At 40.3% G+C, this 15,946-nt stretch overlaps 1 protein-coding gene across 1 annotated transcript in view; it reads right to left on the bottom strand.

Moving 5' to 3' along the window:
• Positions 1-15,946, bottom strand: part of NRG1 (neuregulin 1) — a 1,020,731-nt gene that overhangs the window by 621,204 nt on the left and 383,581 nt on the right. The window lies entirely within an intron of this gene.

Here is a 15,946-nt window from a genome sequence, read left to right as displayed (position 1 = left end):
ATTAATGGTAAACATCCCCTGATTCTATAAAGGAGTTCTTAAGTCATTTGGGAATAGAAGAACAGAGGAGAAAAAAGACATGAGAACAAGAAAGTATATGCTTCATTGCAGTGGGAAAGAAAGAGAAAAAAGAAGACACGAAGTAACTTGCTGGAGGATTATCTCCTCCAGTAATATCTGTACAGTACTCAAGTAATGCTATAGGTAGACCTACCAATTCGGAAACACAAGTAAGTAGATACTGATACTTACGCTTGCGTGGTTAAAAATTTTTAAAAGAAGGGTTAATTTTATTTATTAAGTACAACCACAATGTGATATTATGAGAAGAATGCTGAAATAGTTTCGAAAGCCTTGGGTTCTAGATTATATCCTGTTTTCCTGATATACACCTGATTTATTCTTTTTATTATGACATGAGCAGTAACTTCTTGGTTTGATGATTATTTAACATGGTAAGTCATGGAAGAGTTTGGGGGCTTATATCTTTGGGGGTGAAAAGCTTCAGATAAATGTTCAAGGATGTCTTTACAGAGTAGCTCTACGAGAGCTCTCGTTTCAGTCAAGGGCTAACACTTACATAGAGCTTGCCCCAGCCCAGGTGCTGTTCTAGTAAACCGCACACAGTAACTCATTTAACTTACAACAATCATCCATGAGGCAACTCCTACCATCATCCTTATTTTGCATGAAGAGAATGAGGCAACTTGCCAAAAAGCACACAGCAACAAGTCGCGGATTTGAGATTTGAATTTAGGCCATCTTAATCCAGAAGCCTTGTTTTAACTACTGTATGTCTTTCAAGTATTTTTAAAGTTAAACCTGTTCTATCTCTTGATTGTTCATAGGGATTGGAAGGAATAATCAATAATTTGTTCATAAATAATCAATAAATTGTTCATAAATCCCACCCAGTAATTAACAAATGCGGCTACAATGAAAGGAATCTACAACGTTCATTGTTCTCTCCACATGGCCACTTTCGTCACGAATTCATAAGAGAGACACTGACTGGGAATGAAACGGCCTGAATTACTTTTAACGTCCTAATAAACAGAACAGAGGAAAGGAATATGGCAAATCAATAAGCTGGATACTTAGAATTGCCAGACACGCCATTCCTGCGGACCCACACCCACTTTCCCGTGAACCTTCAGCAACAAACTAAACACTGGGAGGGCTTCAGGAACACAGTTCCATTTTCTGAACAGAAAGGAGAGTCGAACAGATTTCATGGGGCCACTTTATTAAAACCATACCCATTCGTCTGCAATTAAAATCGCATGGATTCTTTTTAAACCTATATTTAAATATGAGACTCAAGCTTCTACGATAATTATTAAGCTTGACTATCTGACTTCCCTACTCCCATCAGGTTCGAACAGTATAGGAACTGTCACGGCGAGCTGTTACAGCAATAAGAGGTGACAGCTGACTGCTGGAGAGAAGACGAGTAACACTCAAAAGTTGATGAGGAAGAGTCTGTGCTTTGGGATGAAGAACGCACGCCCACGCTGACGACCCGGAGGAGCCGTCACAGAAAATATTAAGTGACAGTCATCGTCCCATGTCTAGTATAATACCTCTTGGAAGAGCTACACTAATAACTGTTTCATGAAATTTTGGTGGTTGCAGTTGAGAAGGTTAACTGCCTTAGTTAACTTTCTGGAAGATGTTATTTGTCTAGTGATTTCTGTGCAATGTAGGACATTTTTTTTTTTGTTAATAATATCTGATATCCAATAAGTCAACCAGCCCAATTCTGGATAAAGCACTATTTGCTCTAAATGTGCCTAACAATATTTAGAAGAACCTGACAAATGAAATGGGTGGGACATAAAAAGGAAAATATTTTTAATCTATGATTGCCTGCATAGTGATAAGACTGCACATGAAAAATTTAAATTTCAATTACCTGAATGTATTATTTATAAAAAATAAACCGTGTATTTGAAACACCTCAATCATTCACTGAACTTTCAATATTTATGCTTATGTGTGGAATTGCATAGATGCAGCCTAAATGGCTGTTAGTAAATGCTTAGAAATGTTTTCCTGGCAGGGTAGTAATAGTTTTCTGTCTCATATACCCATTCTGTAAAGTGAGGGTGGTATTAGATACATCATCTGGCTGTCAGACACTCAGGCTTTAGAAAAGAGACACACATAAACAGAGCAATTTTGTTATAATTCTATGATAAGAAATTGTGCCGCTAAGAGCTGAGTGCCACTCTGCTTTTTAAGGATAAAGTCTACTACAGAGAAATCTGCCAGAACGTTTCCATTTTTATTGCCATTTTCTATTTTCTACATTTGAACTTAGTAATCCTTCGTATATTTTGGCAGAGCCTAAGCTTTCTCCTCAGTTCCAATTTCCCCCTTATTAACCTGAAATAAAATTCTATGAAGCTCTGCACAGAAAAATTACAGGATCAAATGGAAAGGTTGCATTAGCTATCTCCTGTCTCAAGCCTCTGCTTAATGTTCTAAAGACGAGATAGGGAGTGACTGGGAATACCCAAGGGGTAGGAAAACAAGATACTGGAATAGATGCCTGTGTCTCATAATGGGATATCTACAGAGATAGAAACCAGAACTTTCTTACTATTAGCTACTTTCCCTATGTACTGACTTCCTAAAAATAACCTCAGGCTATCTCTTTGGCCAAATTCTTTCCCAAGACCTGATGTCAGACACTATATTTAGGAGAGTAGCTAGTAGGAAGATTTCATCTGTTCATTCAAAATTTCCCTTAACACAGCAACAGATGTTGGTAAGAGGAATTAACAAGGTCCAGAAAAACTTAAGCAAAAGACTTGAAACTGTAGTAAATGAAGAGGGTAGGGCTATGGAGAAGTTGTAGCCATTAGTGTCATCATGGAACTGGTTTGTTTTTCAGAAATTAACACAATCAATTTTTGAAAACATTCACTTGTTTGCCATTAAGCAGGCTGGGCCGGAAGAAATGTAAATTTGAACTTTCGAAGCACCTTAGATCAAGCTAGCAGTACCCTTATAGACCTGCCATCACCTAACTGCCTTGGGATATGAAATTGAAAATAGCTGTTAATGTATTAGGGACTCACATTACAGGAACTGGATAATTGAATCACCAAAACCACCTCAGAGATCAGAGAGCTTAAATAATGGTAAACAACATAACTTGGAAACAACAGAGCTGAGACTCAAACCCAGGTTTATTTGACTACAAACACCTGTGCTCAACCACTGCCTCAGATGTTTCCCCAAAACGCCCTTGCACCTGCTCAGGAATACCTTCTCACCCCACCTTTTTTCCAAGAAACATAGGTGCTCCCATACTTCCATTATCATATGAGGAATGTTAAGTAATAATGAAATGTCCTCAAGTGTTTTTTTGGTTTTTTTTAACATCTTTATTGGAGTATAATTGCTTTACAATGGTGTGTTAGTTTCTGCTTTATAACAAAGTGAATCAGTTATACATATACATATGTTCCCATATCTCTTCCCTCTTGCGTCTCCCTCCCTCCCACCCCCCCATCCCACCCCTCTAGGTGATCACAAAGCACCGAGCTGATCTCCCTGTGCTATGCGGCTGCTTCCCAGTAGCTATCTTTTTTACGTTTGATAGTGTATATATGTCCATGCCACTTCCTCAAGTGTTTTAAACTTTCTAGTTAACGGTTAATGGTTCCTTCCTAGAAGGAAGGAACGTGGCTAATCTAGAAAGAAGATCCACACAATTAACCGAGACGGAGACACTTCACTGATAAGAGAGCCTACCAGGACCAGGCTAAGTCAGGTAGATCTTAGATATACAGTCTTCAACAAGAAAACTTGAGAGGATCCTGTATAATGTTAAAAGTTCATTCATAAAATATTTAAAGTAATTTAAAATAATCAAATATCAATTAAACTGTTTAAACCCATATAAAATATTTGCATGTTCCTGTTTTAAAGTAAAAACCTAACTGTGAGAAACATCTTGAACTGTGATAGAGTGCAACGTGGAAAAAAGAACGGTGAAAAATTTGAGTTATCAAAGAAATTATATCTATCTCCATATTGAAATTTTTTTGCTATCCCTTAGTAGCTATTGGTTGCAGTTACTTTAATTATGGGGAAGTACATGATGTATATTTTTAAGAGGTCTCAAAAATTATTCTTTCTTTAAGTTTTACCAATGCACCTAAGTATTTAAAATAAAAATGTATATTTCTTATTGTAAAAAAAAAAAGTTCATTCATATATAAACCGAGTGCTAATCTTTAGTACATGCATATTCTACCACTGTGCAGTTTTACAACTGACCAATGGTATCATCTGGGATTATTTACTGCAAAAATATCATCAAACTGTTTAATGAGTGCCTCCCACTGAGCCAAGCACTAGCAATTCAAAAGTGAACATGAAGGATAAAAATTTTACTGTCATGGTGGTCCATGCATGAGATAAGACAAATAAATAACCAATATAAATCATAATGTGCTAGGAAGGAGGCTGATTCAGGTGAGGCTGAGAGTGGAAAATAAAGGACATGGTTCTGCAAAAGGGTAGAGAATAGACTCGCAGGCAGAGAGAACAGCAGGTAAAAGGCCTCTAGGTGGCATAGAGCTTGGTGTGCGCTGGGAACTGAGAACAGAGTGAAGCTGAGGGAAGGCGGGAGGAAGCAGGGTTTGATGAGTAATGTGGGAAAGTACTACAAGACGAAATGGGAGAGAATGAAAGAGGTCTGGTTATGATGTCAAATTCAGATCTGAATGGTAAGTGCAACAAGAATCCACTGAACACTCTTTTTTATTATTGAAATACGGTTGATTTACAATATTGTGTTAGTTTCAGGCATATGGTGTAGTAATTTGGGGTTTCTTTTGCAGATTATATTCCATTATAGGTTATTACAAGATATTGGGCATAATTCCCTGAGCTATACAGTATATCCCTGTTGCTTATCTGTTTGTTTTTTTTTAACATCTTTATTGGACTATAATTGCTATACAATGGTGTGTTAGTTTCTGCTTTATAATGAAGTGAATCAGTTATACGTATACATATATCCCCATATCTCCTCCCTCTTGCGTCTCCCTCCCATCCTCCCCATCCCACCCCTCTAGGTGGTCACAAAGCACCGACCTGATCTCCCTGTGCTATGCGGCTGCTTCCCATAGCTATCTATTTTACATTTGGTAGTGTATATATGTCCATGCCACTCTCTCACTTCGTCTCAGCTTACCCTTCCCCCTCCCGTGTCCTCAAGTCCATTCTCTACATCTGCGTCTTTATTCCTGTCCTGCCCCTAGGCTCTTCAGAACCTTTTTTTTTCTTTTTAGATTCCATATATATGTGTTAGCATATGGTATTTGTTTTTCTCTTTCTCACTTACTTCGCCCTGTGTGACAGACTCTAGGTCCATCCACCTCCTACAAATAACTCAATTTTGCTTCTTTTTATGGCTGAGTAATATTCCATTGTATATATGTGCCACATCTTCTTTACCCATTCATCTGTCAATGGACATTTAGGTTGCTTCCATGCCCTGGCTACTGTAAATAGAGCTGCAGTGAACATTGTGGTACATGACTCTTTTTGAATTATGGTTTTCTCAGGGTATGTGCCCAGTAGTGGGATTGCTGGGTCGTATGGTAGTTCTATTTTTAGTTTTTTAAGGAACCTCCATACTGTTCTCCATAGTGGCTGTATCAATTTACATTCCCACCAACAGTGCAAGAGGGTTCCCTTTTCTCCACACCCCCTCCAGCATTTATTGTTTGTAGATTTTTTGGTGATGGCCATTCTGACCGGTGTGAGGTGATACCTCACTGTAGTTTTTTTTTTTTTTTTAATTATTAGCACCTTTAATTATTATTTATTTATTTATTTGGCTGTGTTGGGTCTTCATTTCTGTGCGAGGGCTTCCTCTAGTTGCGGCGAGCGGGGGCCACTCTTCATCGCGGTGCGCGGGCCTCTCACTATCGTGGCCTCTCTTGTTGCGGAGCACAGGCTCCAGACGCGCAGGCTCAGTAGTTGTGGCTCACGGGCCTAGTTGCTCCACGGCATGTGGGATCTTCCCAGACCAGGGCTCAAACCCGTGTCTCCTGCATTAGCAGGCAGATTCTCAACCACTGCGCCACCAGAGAAGCCCACTCATTGTAGTTTTGATTTGCATCTCTGATGATTAGTGATGTTAAGCAGCTTGTGATTGGTCTGTTTATATTTTCTATTTCTTCCTGGTTCAGTCTCGGAAGGTTGTGCTTTTCTAAGAATTTGTCCATTTCTTCCAGGTTGTCCATTTTATTGGCATATAGTTGCTTGTAGTAATCTCTCATAATCCTTTGTATTTCTGCAGTGTCACTCGTCATTTATCCTTTTTCATTTCTAATTCTATTGATTTGAGTCTTCTCCCTTATTTTCTTGATGAGTCTGGCTAATGGTTTATCAGTTTTGTTTATCTTCTCAAAGAATGAGCTTTTAGTTTTATTGATCTTTGCTATCATTTCCTTCATTTCTTTTTCATTTATTTCTGATCTGATCTTTATGATTTCTTTCCTTCTGCTAACTTTGGGATGTTTTTGTTCTTCTTCCTCTAATTGCTTTAGGTGTAAGGTTAGGTTGTTTTTTTGAGATTTTTCTTGTTTCTTGAGGTGGGATTGTATTGCTACAAACTTCCCTCTTAGAACTGCTTTTGCTGAATCCCATAGGTTTTGGGTCATCGTGTTTCCATTGTCATTTGTTTCTAGGTATTTTGTGATTTCCTCTTTGATTTCTTCAATAATCTCTTGGTTATTTAGTAGTGTATTGTTTAGCCTCCATGTGTATTTTTTTTACAGATTTTTTCCTGTAATTGATATATAGTCTCATAGCATTGTGGTCGGAAAAGATACTTGATACGATCTCAATTTTCTCAAGTTTACCAAGGCTTGATTTGTGACCCAAGATATGATCTATCCTGGAGAATGTTCCATGAGCACTTGAGAAGAAAGTGTATTCTGTTTTTTTTTGGATGGAATGTCCTATAAATATCACTGAAGTCCATCTTGTTTAATGTATCATTTAAAGTTTGTGTTTCCTTATTTATTTTCATTTTGAATGATCAATCCATTGGTGAAAGTGGGGTGTTAAAGTCCCCTACTATTATTGTGTTACTGCTGATTTCCCCTTTTATGGCTGTTAGCATTTGCCTTATGTATTGAGGTGCTCCTATGCTGGGTGCATAAATATTTACAATTGTTATATCTTCTTCTTGGATTGATCCCTTGATCATTATGTAGTGTCCTTCTTTGTCTCTTATAATAGTCTTTATTTTAAAGTTTATTTTGTCTGAGAATTGCTACTGCAGCTTTCTTTTGATTTCCATTTGCATGGAATATCTTTTTCCATCCCCTCACTTTCAGTCTGTATGTGTCCCTAGATCTGAAGTGGGTCTCTTGTAGACAGCATATATACAGGTCTTGTTTTTATACCCATTCAGCCAGTCCGTGTCTTTTTGCTGGAGCATTTAATCCATTTACATTTAAGGTAGTTATCGATAAGTATGTTTCTATTACCATTTTCTTAATTGTTTTGGGTTTCTTATTGTAGGTCTTTTCCTTCTCTTGTGTTTCCTGCCTAGAGAAGTTCCTTTAGCATTTGTTGTAAAGCTGGTTTGATGGTGCTGAATTCTCTCAGCTTTTGCTTGCCTGTAAAGGTTTTAATTTCTCCGTTGAATCTGAATGAGACCCTTGCTGGGTAGAGTAATCTTGATTGTAGGTTTTTCCCTTTCATCACTTTAAATATGTCCTGCCACTCCCTTCTGGCTTGCAGAGTTTCTGCTGAGAGATCAGCTGTTAACCTTATGGGGATTCCCTTGTATGTTATGTGTTGCTTTTCCCTTGTTGCTTTTAATATTTTTTCTTTGTATTTAATTTTTGATAGTTTGATTAATATGTGTCTTGGCATGTTTATCCTTGGATTTATCCTGTATGGGACTCTCTGTGCTTCCTGGACTTCACTGACTATTCCCTTTCCTATATTAGGGAAGTCTCCAACTATAATCTCTTCAAATATTTTCTCGGTTCCTTTTTTTTTTCTCTTCTTCTTCTGGGACCCCTATAATTCGAATGTTGGTGCGTTTAATGTTGTCCCAGAGGTCTCTGAGACTGTCTTCAATTCTTTTCTTTTTTTTCCTTTACTCTGCTCTGTGGTAGTTTTTCCACTCTTTTATCTTCCAGGTCACTTATCCGTTCTTCTGCCTCAGTTATTCTGTTATTGATTCCTTCTAGAGAATTTTTTATTTCATTTATTGTGTTGTTTATCATTGTTTGTTTGCTCTTTAGTTCTTCTAGGTCCTTGTTAAATGTTTCTTGTATTTTCTCCACTCTATTTCCAAGATTTCGGATCATCTTTACTATCATTACTCTGAATTCTTTTTCAGGTAGACTGCCTATTTCCTCTTCATTTGTTTGGTGTGGTGGGTTTTTACCTTGTTCCTTCACTGCTGTGTGTTTCTCTGTCTTCTCATTTTGCTTAGCTTACTGTGTTTGGGAGTCTCTTTTTTGCAGGCTGCAGGTTCTAGTTCCCATTGTTTTTGGTGTCTGCCCCCAGTGGGTGAGGTTGGTTCAGTGCGTTGTGTAGGCTTCCTGGTGAAGGGGACTGGTGCCTGTGTTCTGGTGGATGAGGCTGATCTTGTCTTTCTTGTGGGCAGGACCGAGTCCAGTGGTGTGTTTTGGGGTGTCTGTGAACTTATTATGATTTTAGGTAGTCTCTTTGCTAGTGGGTGGGGTTGTGTTCCTGTCCTGCTAGTTGTTTGGCATGGGGTGTCCAGCACTGGAGCTTGCTAGTCATTGAGTGGAGCTGGGTCTTAGCGCTGAGATGGAGATCTCTGAGAGAGCTTTTGCCATTTGATATTACATGGAGCCAGGAGTTCTCTGTTGAACCAATGTCCTGAACTTGGCTCTCCCACCTCAGAGGCACAGGCCTGACACCTGGCCGGAGCACCAAGACCCTGTCAGCCACACAGCTCAGAAGAAAAGTGGGAAAAAAAGAAAGAAAGAAAGAAAGAAAAAATAATAACAATAAAATAAAATGAAAAGTTATTAAAATAAACAAAATTTAATTTATTAAAAATAAAAATTAAAAAGAAAAAGAAAAAAAAGAAAGAAAGAAGAGAGCAACCAAACCAAGAAACAAATCTACCAATGATAACAAGTGCTAAAAACTATACTAAAAAAAAAAAAACAAAAAACAAAAAAAAAATAGACAGAACCCTAGGACAAATGGTAAAAGCAAAGCTATACAGACAAAATCATACAAAGAAGCATACACATACACACAAAAAGAGAAAAAGGAAAAAAAATACATATCTTTATATTAAAAAAAAAGCAAGAGAGCAACCAAATCAATAAACAAATCTACCAATGATAATAAACTCTAAATACTAAACTAAGATAAACATAAAACCAGAAACAAATTAGATGCAGACAGCAAACCCCAAGTGTACAGTTGCTCCCAAAGTCCACCGCCTCAATTTGGGATGATTCGTCATCTATTCAGATATTCCACAGATGCAGGTACATCAAGTTGATTGTGGAGATTTAATCAGCTGCTCCTGAGGCTGCTGGGAGAGGTTTCCCTTTCTCTTCTTTGTTTGCACAGCTCCCAGGGTTCAGCTTTGGATTTGGCCCCGCCTCTGTGTGTAGGTCACCTGAGGGCATCTGTTCTTCGCTCAGACAGGATGGGGTTAAAGGAGCAGCTGATTCGGGGGCTCTGGCTCACTCAGGCCAGGGGGAAGGAGGGGTACGGAATGCGGGGCGAGCCTGCGGCGGCAGAGCCCGGCATGACGTTGCACCAGCCTGAGGCGCGCCGTGCGTTCTCCCGGGGAAGTTGTTCCTGGATCACGGGACGCTGGCAGTGGCGGGCTGCACAGGCTCCTGGGAGGGCAGGTGTGGAGAGTGACCTGTGCTTGCACACAGGCTTCTTGGTGGCGGCAGCAGCAGCCTTAGTGTCTCATGCCCGTCTCTGGGGTCCGCATTGATAGCCGCAGCTCACGCCCATCTCTGGAGCTCACTGAGGCGGTGCTCTGAATCCCCTCTCCTCGCGCAACCCGAAACAATGTTCTCTTGCCTCTTTAAGCACATCCAGACTTTTTCCTGGAATCCCTCCCGGCTAGCTGTGGCACACTAGCCCCCTTCAGGCTGTGTTCTTGCAGCCAACCCCAGTCCTCTCCCTGAGATCCGACCTCCAAAACCCAAGCCTCAGCTCCCAGCCTCCGCCCGCCCCGGTGGGTGAGCAGACAAGCCTCTCGGGCTGGTGAGTGCTGGTCGGCACTGCTCCTCTGTGCGGGAATCTCTCCGTTTTGCCCTCTGCACTCCTGTTGCTGCACTCTCCTCTGTGGCTCTGAAGCTGCTTCCCCCACTCCGCCACCCCGTCTCCGCCAGTGAAGGGGCTTCCTAGTGTGTGGAAACCTTTCCTCCTTCACAGCTCCCTCCCAGAAGTGCAGGTCCCGTTCCTATGCTTTTGTCTCTGTTTTTTCTTTTTTCTTTTGCCCTACCCAGTTACGTGGGGACTTTCTTGCCTTTTGGGAAGTCTGAGGTCTTCTGCCAGTGTTCAGTAGGTGTTCTGTAGGAGTTGTTCCACATGTAGATGTATTTCTGATGTATTTGTGGGGAGGAAGGTGATCTCCACGTCTTACTCCTCCGCCATCTTGAAGGTCTCTCTGCTTATCTGTTTTATACGTAGTAGTTTGTATCTGTTAATCCTAAACTCACTGTTCCTCCCTCCCCCTCCCCTTTGGTAACCATACATTTGTTTCTATGTCTGTGAATCTGTCTCTGTTTTTTATATAGATTCATTTGTATTATTTTTTAGATTCCACCTCTAAGTGATACCATATGATACAGCAATTCCACTCATGGGTATAAATCTGGAAAAATGAAAATTCTTAATTCGATAAGATACATGCACCCCAATGTTCACAGCAGCACTGTTTACAATAACCAAGACATGTAAGCAACCCAAGTGGCACCAAGAGATGATTGGTTTACAAAGATGTGGCGTGTGTGTGTGTGTGTGTGTGTGTGTGTGTATACACACACAAAATGGAATATTACTCAGCCATAAAAAATAATGATATATTTCTATTTACAGCCACATTGGTTGGACTTAGAGAATATTTTGCTCAGTGAAACAAGTCAGACAGAGAAAGACAAACAGCAAACACTTTTAAGCAAAGAATCCTCATGATCTAATATGTATTGTAAAAATATCACTCTGGCTGCTTGTCTTGCAGAGAATGTGTTATTTTAAAAGGTATGAGTGACGGCAGGGATGCTAGTTAAGGGCTATTGCCCTAGTGTAGATGAGAAATGAAGATAGCTTGGACTAGGGTGGTATATATGGGAACAGAAATAAATGAATGGATTTGAGATATATTTTGAAGTAGAAATAATAGAACTTGCTCACATGTTGGATACAGAAAGTAAAAGGAATGGAAGAATCAAAATTTGGATTGAGCTAATAGGGGGATAATAATGCCCTTTATAAGAAGGAAAAAGCAATACAGTACTTTCTAATCCTTTTATGAGTCCAAATTTCAACAGTTAAAATAATTATGGTTACTGATTATCATTATATGCTTAACAGACCCCTTAAGTTATTATTTCAATTAATCTAATAGTCAGTCTTGCAGAGCAGCATTATAATGGCCATTTTATACATGAGAAAATTGACATTCAAAAAAAAACTACATATCTTTTCCAAGGTATCAGTCTGGAGTGAGTAGAACACAGGTCTGTTTGGCTTGAAAATTGGATTCGAAACATCCCAATGTTGAAGTTCATGTCCATCTGGCTTTCAATTATAGCTCTATATATAGGTCCATGTCTGACATATAGTATATTCTTAGTATGTATCTAATTCTTAAATAAATAAATGCAATTTCCACTAAGGCTTGATGCTTCTCCGAGATTCCCAAATACATTCCCTTCTAGCTGACATCTTAAGTACTGCTACTTTTAGGGCTGACCTTTAAACCGCTGCCCCTCTGAGAGCTCTCTGTCACTGATGGACTGCTTTAGTTATATTTCTATCTCTACATCCTTCCTAGAGAAAGATGTGTGGGCACACTACACTGCCAGGACTTGGGAGGGGCCATAAGAGTGTCAACTAGGACACAGGTCCTCAAGACCAATGCAAGATGATCTAGAAAAGACATACTCAGATACAGGATCCCCTGGATGGCTTGGGCACTGCCTTCACCTCTGCCAACACCTCCAAGTCCAAGGTCGCTGGATCCTTGTGTTTTGGGGGATCATCCTTACTATACTGTACACTCCCCCAGGGAGGGTCCACTTCACTCTCAGGGCTTAGGCTACCCTGATAGACCAATTAGAGCATCCTTCTTCTGTGAGGAAGTCTCCCAGATGCACAGCACTCCAGCCACAGTCTCCATGTCTGACACCCACTTCATCAATCAGTGTTAGCAAGTTCTAGTTAAGGCAACACTTGTCAAGACAGAAGCTCTTTCTGCACCTTGTCTCCAGTCAGATGACAGAAACAAAGGCTTAAGTCTGGACCTCAAGCAGATTCTGTGCTACTGCACTTCACCTGAGCTGTAACACTGTCTTCCTGAAATAAACCCTGCTCGGGACTTCCCTGGTGGTCCAGTGGTTAAGACTCCACACTTCCACTGCAGGGGGCGTGGGTCTGATCCCTGGTCGGGGAACTAAGATCCCACATGCCGCACCAAGTGGCCAAAAAAATAAATAAATAAAATAAAAATAAAAACCCCTACTCAAGGAGATCCACTATGACCAGAAAAGCATGCTTCATTCCAACCTGGATTTCACTCCTTCTCTTCCCATTAGTAGCCAAATGTGTAATTCATCCATTGCTCTTTGTCTTGCTATAGGGGATTATGTATTAAACACAGATAGGTCGACTTTAAGCTCTAGAAGACTTGCAGTAAACACAATCCTGGTAAAAATCTGCAGCCTCTGGCAGACAGGCTCTGAGGAGTCCCTTCACCCTTTATTCAAGGAGATAATGCCTGGCCATCCTCATGCCACTTCTGCTTTACTTCCCAGCTATTGAGTTAGATAAATTTCCTAGTATCATTCCTCATAAATGCCATCCTCCTCATGGTTTAAGTTTTGTCACCCCTCCAAGAACACCTAGCATCCCACACATACCTTCTTTACAAAGACTTACAGTATGTCACAGTAGATCTTCTTCAGGGTCCCAACCCATAGCAATGAATAAGATTCTCAACTATAACATTTGGATTTACTGGCAATACCACTGGGGCTGATTTTCTGTCAGAAAGGAATATGATTAAAGGTCACACCTGGCTGTCATGACCCATAACTCTGCAGCAGGTCTCCACTGCTGCCATCATGGCATGAAACACGTGCCTCCCCTCAGCCTGGTTGAAGAAGGCGCTCGAGAACTGAGTAAGTGTCAGATTTATCCAGAGGACTTTTTAACACCAAGAGAGGTAAGGCCATGCATGGATCAGAGCTCCTGGCTCTCAAAGAAATCTCCCAGCAACAAGCTATCACCTACTGCATACCCTCCACTCTGCCAGCCCCTCTGCATGTCTTCCAGTCGAGACTAGCTTGTTTGAGACTTGGAATGGCCCATGGCCTCTCATGCATGTCTTTGTTGGATCTGTCATCCCCTGTCATCTCTTCCTATGATGCTACTAACTGCATGCTTATGTCCCACCCCCCATGCCCAATTCATATGTTGAAACCTTAACCTCCAATGGGATGGTATTAGGAGTTGAGGCATTAGGGAAGTGATTAGGTTTAGATGAAGTCATGAGGGTGGAGCCCCCGTAGTGTGATTAGTGTCCTTACAAAAGAGAGACTAGAGCTTGCTCTGTTTTTGCCTTAAGATACAGCAAGAAAGCAGCTGTTTATAAACCAGGAAGAGGGCTCTCACCAGACACCAAATCTGTCGCCACCCGGATCCTGGACTTCCCAGCCTCCAGAACTGTGAGAAATAAATGTTTGTTGTTTAAGCCACCCAGTCTATAGTATTTTTGTTACAGCAGCCCTAGCTAAGACATGCAGTAACCCAGGGTCTGATGTTGGCTACATCCCTGATTTCATCTCCCAGGTTAAGTCTGACATCCTGTCCAGATTTCTTCACCTTATGATCACTGGTTTTGCAATTGCCAGTCTTATCTCAGTATGCCCCTGAGCCATGATGTCACTGAGATAAAATACCTAAAGCTTTTAGAGGAGAAACACATTTTTGCCCCAGCCTATCTTCTATGTTTTACAGAAGATGAAACTGTACAGGTTAAGTGATATGCCCAACATCACAAAGTAAGTTGGTAATGACTAGAACCCAGGCTTTCTGACTCATAGAACAGTGATCTTTACACTAACCACGCCATCCCATTCTTAGAAAACATGTTCAGCAAAGGAGGGAGTGCCAAAGAGGATATATTGTTAAAATCTGAATTTGGGAACAAATGACTCATCTTGTAGGTTAGGTTCTGTTCTGGGAACAGAAGCATTGAAAAGAGATGATAATAGCTGGTGTTTACAGAGAAGTACATCCAGGTCTAATCATCTTTAAAAGTTTCTGCAAAACTTGTCAAACTAAGTCTTGATGGGATGAAAAAGATGATTTTTTTTTCTTTTTCTTTAAAGCCAAATAACCAATAGAAATGAGTTTCCACATTTCCTCAGTAGTCTTGCATGGAAAATACTTAAAACATAGTTAACATATTTGGAAGAGGAATCTCTTTACCAAGTGAGTTGTCCCAAGTCAGTGGGTGTGGAGGGGAGGATCTCTTGCTGTGTAAGCAGTCTCCAAAAGTCAAATGCCTGCCAATCTGTTCCCAAGTTGAGGTTCATTCTCAAGGTCAAGTATCTGTTGCTACACAGTGCCCCCCACTCCCCATCTGAGCCCTTCTCTCCACGGGAATCATCTCTCCAGGGTCAGGAGCAGCCTGGACACCATCATGATGAGCATTTTCATTCATTTATTTTTAAGGTGAGGAATATTAAATTCTGTATATTCATAAACCAAATCAAAAGAAGGACTAAAATTAAAACTCAGATATCCCGATTTCATTCTTTTCTTTTCTTTTTCTTCTTTCAATCTTGGTTGAGTCTTGAACATTTTTGGTGCTTTTCAAGTCAATTTTTTCCCACAGTATTTTGAGTATCCTCATCGACTATGTTGCTATGAAATCAATGTCTATACTTACAATGTACACCTAATAGAGGGCTCTCATTTAATAGGTCCATAAAATTTTACCCTCACGTTTTGTTCACTTGAAGTTCTTACACTGCTGGTTTAAGAGCTGTGAAGCATAGAGAAAAGATGCTGACAGGGATCTTAGAAGTCTATGATCTTTCCCCCAACTGGCTGAGGCAGTTTCCAAAAGGTTTAGCTTAGACCAATCTGGTCCTAGCAAATAATTTTCCCTGATGGTAATTACACATGCCTTAGTTAATACTTACCATCCTGTTAATTATAGACTTTGGCAATAAGATAAAAAAATAGTCCATGAGGTTGGAGTTCACTGTATGTTCTTCGTGCTGGTAACCAAACCCCTCCTGAATGATGGCAAAACTGTCAGGATTTAGAGTCATCAACTAAGGCATCACTCAGGGTGACTGCCAGCCAGAATCACTCATTAATCACAGTCTAGGGGACAAGTGGTTTTAACAGATGAAACCTGAAACTCAGGACAACATGAGAAGTGGTTTGAGATACACTCTCTGCTTCTCAGTGCACAACCTGCAATAAGAGATCCAGAATTTCTCTCCCATCTTAGCCAAACAAGTCTTTCACAGCTTCATTCCAAGTCTGAGTGCAATTTTTCTTAGTTGACTGTTTCTTTCATTACAAGACATCATGTGCGTGTTTAGGGTGCAGATGTATAATGACGGGACTATTACCAGGTGAACCATCCATCCTGGCTTTCCCGGGATAGACTTAGTTTAAAGCCTGTTGTCCCAGGATAATT

This window comes from Eubalaena glacialis, chromosome 20 (genome assembly GCF_028564815.1).
Source record: "Eubalaena glacialis isolate mEubGla1 chromosome 20, mEubGla1.1.hap2.+ XY, whole genome shotgun sequence".
NCBI lineage: Eukaryota > Metazoa > Chordata > Mammalia > Artiodactyla > Balaenidae > Eubalaena > Eubalaena glacialis.
This window is presented reverse-complemented; position numbering and strand designations above follow the sequence as displayed.